General features: G+C 35.0%; 1 protein-coding gene across 1 annotated transcript in view; it reads left to right on the top strand.

The window, feature by feature from the left end:
* Positions 1-6,000, top strand: part of LOC121369189 — a 50,118-nt gene that overhangs the window by 10,465 nt on the left and 33,653 nt on the right. The window lies entirely within an intron of this gene.

Here is a 6,000-nt window from a genome sequence, read left to right as displayed (position 1 = left end):
CACATGTCAGGCCAGGGAAAGAAAGGACCAAATTAAACTAAAAACAAACACTCCGATTCTCAAGTCGCCCGTGGTAAACTATATTATTCGACACCGAAGTATGGGGTTTTTTTGTATTGAACTTTGTTGCTTTGGGCGTGAGGAACGTTTTTTTGTGAGTATTCCGCCCAAGATTAAAAATTATTTAAATATTTTGTTTCTACGCGTTTTTTAAACAATATTTAAAACGACTGAATTTATCCTTGCCAATCCCTTTGGTAATGCCAATTTAATTCTTATTGACGTTTTTCTCGGCGGTGAATACAGATTTTTTAAGGAAACAGGGACCACGGAGACCATATTATAGCTCATTTTTTTTTAAAGGAAAATGGATTATATAAAAATATACATATACAAAAACTTATAACAAATAAAATACGTGTAGTTAACTTAAAAATTGAAGAAATTACGCTCATCAGTATTCAAAGTACGATTTATGCATATTTCTTTCGTGAGCGTTCGGCAAAAAAGGGAAGTGACGTCAGAGCCGCTGTACTCTTCCATTGTTGTTAAAAAAACTGTTTATATATGGGAGTAAGGGGCTTTACGATCTTTTCAGTCCAACAGTGCCGTATTGCAGCGGGAAGGGGGGGGGTTTTGGGTGTAAAAATAACAGTTGTTTTAACGATCGGGATTGTCTTTTATGGTTTTCCAAGGATTGTATCCTCGAAGAAAGACGCGTGTATTTTATCGCCAAAGAAAAGAACTGGACACCAAACACCGCATAGTACTTTGGTGTCGGCCCTATTTACAGCCCGGAGCCCGAACGTTACCCGGAGACAAAACAGTACTCGGTTTGCGAATGCCGATGTGTACATTGTACATATTTGGCACAAAGATACACCTCAGCATGATTGTATTTATATATGTTTAAAACAAAAATGTAGAATTTTTTATTTATTTATTTTTTTTTGAAAAAAACAAAACAGATTTTCATGTTAGGACTGTAGGCCCACATAACAAAATCTGTATTCACCGTCCGAAAGAAGGAAAAACGTCAATAAGTAATTAAATAATGGCATATACCAACATGGGATTTGGCATGAGGATACATCTCAGTACGATGTATTTAAATATGTTTTTAAAAAAAACGTGTAGAAAAAACAATAATAATTTTAAATATGTTTTTAATCTTCGGGCGGAATACGTCACAAAAACGTTCCTCATCGCCCGAAGCCCCAAAGCAACACGAAGTTCATACAAAATAAACCACTACTGTCGGTGTCGAAATAAACTATTATGTTTCATCCACGGGCTGACTTGAGAAATCGGAGTTTTGTTTTAGTTAATTGGTCCTTTCTTTCCGTGGCCTGCACATGTGATTCCTGATTGGCAGGTGTAATTTGCAGGGTATCGACCAGGTAAGTGATTATCACGGTCTAGACATACGTACAAAATACGTGCCAGTTTTTTTTAAGAAGATCACAGGGTATTGTGGCGTAACCTGTCGCGACTATAGTACAATGTTAATGGACATTATCATCCGCCCTGCTTCATTACTGTAAATATGCTGTAAAACCCTTGATTAAGTAGACTTTCCCCATCTAAAATTACAAAACTGACCAATTACGTAGTACCAAAGAAAAGAAAATTATCACTTGGGTATCGTGAGTGGTCGTTTTTTACTCTAACGCACCCTACCAATAGGCCTAATAATATGCTATTTTTTTTATGAGAGAAAAAAATACTATAACCCCATTTCGTTCTATTTGATGCAAATAGAAATATATTTAGTTTAAAAGTTGATTATACTCTCAAGTCATTTATGTGTTTTACAAGCCAGGTTAATGAAAGTGAAGCGCCTTGTCGTAAATTAAAGCGTTTGTTTACACTGTGCATACAGATTTTATTATGTACAGCCCCGAACATAAAAAAATGCGATATTTTCTAAAAAAAAAAAAAAAAAAAAAAAAAATGTTTGTCCTACATTTATATTTTTTACGTATTTAATACATCATATCGAGGTGTATCTTTATGCTAAAATATGAACAGTATACACCTCGGCATTAGCATCAGAGTTTTGGTTTTGTCTCCGGGTTACTTTCGGGCTCCGGGCTGTAAATTGGTCTGGCACCATCAGTTTCTCCACCCTCCGACTCGCTATCCTTTTTGTCTTCAGTATCACTGTTGTAAGTAAATGTGTGTCTTTCTTCATTTACTAACAGCTCATATTGATACGGCAAAACGTTTTGCGAACGAACACTCATTGTTTTGGTAAGCTGTGCAAGTCTTAGATTCTTTATGAGTGGTACGGACTAATGCTTTTAAGTGTAAGGCTTCAGATCAAGCGACGCGTCTCTGACGTCACGGACCTCGTGATTGCCCTGCTCATTAAAGATCGGCAATTTCCGCTAAGAGCTCGTATCTGGGGTTCTTTTATGGAGATATTTTAAGTAATTTATTTTTTATAAAAAATTTTTTTAGGTGATTCATTTTATAATTAATTGTACATGGTTGGTGCCAAATATGGTTTACGTGACATGTTTCCTTTAAGTCTAATACTTATATATTTGTAATTTTAAATATACTCTTGTAATTTATATCCTTTCTTTCATAAACTCATCAATGATAAAGCTAAGTATATCTCTTTATTACGTCAAATAATAATTATAATTACAATCATTTTAATAACTCTATTTACTATAAATTATCTCCCCTTTGCTATAATCAATGATTATAATTGGTGGTTTACGAATTGATTATTATATATATATATATATATATATATATAATATATATATATATATATATAATATATATATATATATATATATTATATATATATATATATATATACATGTATGTTAACATGATTAATGATCGTGATGACAGTATTTAGGATAAATAGGATGAAGATTCATAATCATCAGAATGATAATTAATGCTTAATGACGGTTTTCTATGATTTGCAATGTATTTCATTAATATATGCCTGAATGTTTGTTTTACCTCGATAGGGATATATTTGTATTGTTTTTACCATATTGTTAACGTTTGTGTTTTTAATCCTTGCAGGGTGTGTATTGTGTCTATGTTTACATGAATAAAAGATGATGCCCTAACCCGTAGCTGGTGTTGTGAACTTTGTTGAACCTAGCTTCACGCACAAAATACCGACTGCTACACTATAATAGAGCTTGTAAAGAAACATTAATTGAGCATTCTGTTTTGATAATGTCGCCGTGGGATCGGTGCCATATATAGGGTCGAGTGCCAGCAACGGTATGTTAATATTTATGTGTACAAGTCAAACCTGACATATATAAAATTATGAAGATATTTATATATCTATACAATCATATGACATATACATGTACGTGGATACACATTAACGCGCACACACACGCAGGCATACATATCCCAAGCATTAGCCATATTTTATAGGGTCCTCAAAAACATAACAAAAACCCCCACCCTCAACTAGATAAGACTCACGTGTGGGTGGAGGGTGTTTACTGAACATATACTAGTAATGAAGGCTTGCGGTTTGGAAACTGTATGCCGGCGTTTGTGTATCAATTGTAGCGAGGGAGGGAGTTCACTGTAACGGACAAAGTTTATTGGGGAGGGTGGGGTGGGTGTCGAGTCATGCTACCCCGGAAAATATATTGAAAAAAAATCACACAAATTTGCAGGAGCAGGAAGGGGTTTCGTGCCCCGAACCCCACCCTCCCCGGACACGCGCCTGCTATGGGTCATGTATGCAAGGGAGAGCGAAGACGATAAACTGTGACACAGATATCCACTTAGTTCGAACGGACGTAGAAAGAAAGTGTGGTTCTTTATACGTCAGTAAATTTTACATTACACTATATATAGCTTTTATTCAAAACTTATAGTACCATGTTTTTATCGTTTCTCAACCGAAATAGTGCAATATATGGACACAAACCAAAAATATATAACCTATCGTACTCACTAAATCCCGATTGAAGTACTTGCGTCATTAACAAAATAAATCTTCCAACGACAACCTTCCAAAATTTCACCGCCATTTTAAATTTGCTAAATAGAGGGAAATCAACCCGCCTTGCACATTAAGTTAAGTATTGACTTAATGTACGCCCTGCACTAATATCTAATGACACATGCAGATTTTAGTTAACGCAACCAGGAAGAAATGTTCTGTAAATACGATACCTTGCCTATGACGTACAGGTCGTACATGTTTGTCCCAAGGTACAAAAAGTTGAAGTTTGTTTTGTTTAGCGACACCACTAGAGCATATTGATTTATTAATAATGGGCTATTGGATGTCAAACATTTGGTAATTCTGACATATAGTCTTAGAAAGGAAACCCGCTATATTTTTTCCATTAATAGCAAGGGATTTTTTATATGCACCATTCCAGACAGGACAGCACATAACACGGCCTTTGATATAACCAGCCGTGGTGCACTGGTTGGTACAAAGAAATAGCTTTGAGAAGTAACGGTTATGGAGACAAGCTCTAGTAAGGATATTTCCCCGTTTCCACGCCACAGACTCTTGTGTCACACTGTCGTAATTTTATGTCTTACAGGTTTGTAGTTTAACCAAACGTAGTGTCCATTTTAATGGGTTGAAACTAGGATATGCGACTTTAATGTATTCTGTATCCGTTACTATTTTTAAAATCATTTCTTAAAAGTATATAACTGAATAGTAATTTACATTTTTACATTACCGTTCAGATGATTGTTTCTTTTTTCTCGTTCCTACCAGTGCACCACAACTGGTCAAAGGCCGTGGTATGTACTTTCCTGTCTGTAGGAAAGTACATATAAAAGATCTCTTGCTGCATTAGGAAAATGTAGCGGGTTTCCTCCGTTGACTACGAGTCAGAATTACCAAACGTTTGACATCCAATAGCCGATGATTACTTAATCACCGTGCTCTAGTGGTGTCGTTAAACAAAACAAAGTTCATCTTTCGGCTCCCATTACACGCTGTTAAAATATATGGTATACATTGTATTACTGGCAACTAGATAACTTCCTGGTTGAAGATAGTTACCAAATGATAAATGTCGCTGAGGCGATGAATTACTCACTAACCACTGACCAACTAACAACTAACCCAAGGTGTTTTTTTTAAAGTATCAAGGAGTTATTAACTCACTTAAGGCTTACCTTAGGAAGACGAAACTGAATATAATAGAAACCAATATTCCTTTAGATGATTCTCCTGTTCAACGAAAACTTTGTTCTATCAGAAATGGCTCACAACTATATTATTACACACTTGTAACTTCTGAAAAGCCAAATTCTGCAATATCAAAATGGCACAATTATTTTATTTCAGACCTTAATTGGCACACTATTTATTTAAAACCATTTGTAACCACGCAAGAAATAAAACTTAGATGGTTCCAATATAGAATACTTCATAGAATATTAACTAATAATAGTTTCGCATATAAATTAAAATTAATTGACAGTGAAACGTGTACGTATTGTCATGAAAGAAAAGAATCTATAATGCATTTATTTTGGGAATGTAAAATTGTTCAGAACTTTTGGAATGATTATTTAAATTGGTTATCAAACTCAGGTAAGCATATGTAATTTAAAGCTTTCTCTTGAGCTAGTGATATTTGGATGTAAAATCATATTAAAACAGATATTGTTTTTGACCTGCTACTATTATTAGCTAAATATTTTATATATAAATGTAAAGGGCAAAGGGTCCAATTAAATATTATACACTTCCAAAACGAAGCTAAACAACGATATAAAGTAGAAAAATGTATTTATCTTAGTAAGAACAATCTTAATAAAATCTTCACCAAGTGGTCAGTGTATATATTCTCTCTTTGAACAGTCCTAATTTTTGTAACTTTCCTTGTGCACCGTCTTGTTCCCAGCGGTAAACGCATTAATAATGTAGATACATACATATGAGGGGGAGGGGGAGGGGGAGAGAGAGACAGGGTGGAGAGAGAGGGGGAGAGGCGCGGGGATGGAGAGGGGGTGGGGTGA

This window comes from Gigantopelta aegis, chromosome 3, assembly GCF_016097555.1.
Source record: "Gigantopelta aegis isolate Gae_Host chromosome 3, Gae_host_genome, whole genome shotgun sequence".
NCBI lineage: Eukaryota > Metazoa > Mollusca > Gastropoda > Neomphalida > Peltospiridae > Gigantopelta > Gigantopelta aegis.
This window is presented reverse-complemented; position numbering and strand designations above follow the sequence as displayed.